The sequence below is a fragment of the Gavialis gangeticus genome, unplaced genomic scaffold (assembly GCF_001723915.1).
Source record: "Gavialis gangeticus isolate Ggan-Ray unplaced genomic scaffold, GavGan_comp1, whole genome shotgun sequence".
In the NCBI taxonomy this organism is placed as follows: domain Eukaryota; kingdom Metazoa; phylum Chordata; order Crocodylia; family Gavialidae; genus Gavialis; species Gavialis gangeticus.
Genome location: NW_017728994.1, coordinates 65,910,640 through 65,910,886, shown reverse-complemented (window position 1 = coordinate 65,910,886; position 247 = coordinate 65,910,640). Strand labels below are relative to the sequence as shown.

At 77.7% G+C, this 247-nt stretch overlaps 1 protein-coding gene across 3 annotated transcripts in view; it reads right to left on the bottom strand.

The window, feature by feature from the left end:
* Nucleotides 1-234, bottom strand: part of BUB3 (BUB3, mitotic checkpoint protein) — a 21,480-nt gene extending 21,246 nt beyond the window's left edge. For all 3 annotated transcript variants that reach the window (XR_002094940.1, XM_019502959.1, XM_019502961.1), the window contains exon 1: nt 171-234. The gene's annotated coding sequence lies outside the window, so the exon portion shown is untranslated. The remainder of the gene's footprint in view (nt 1-170) is intronic.
* Nucleotides 235-247: the final 13 nt, after the last annotated feature.

Below are 247 nucleotides of genomic sequence, written 5' to 3'. Positions count from 1 at the left end.
GGGAAGCGCTGGTCCCCGGGCCCGGATGAGGCGCACAGATCGGGCCTAGGCCTGGGCCTGAGCCGTACCGGGCAACCGTCGGAGCCGTACCCCTCCCCACCGCCCCCGGGGGACGCGGGAGCCCCCCCAGCATCCATGCCGTGCCCCGGCCCGCGCAGGCCCAACCCTACCTTGCCGCGCCCGTTATAATGCCGCCGGCCCACTCCAACCGCCGCCGCCACGCGCGCCCGCCCTGCTCCCGCCGGCC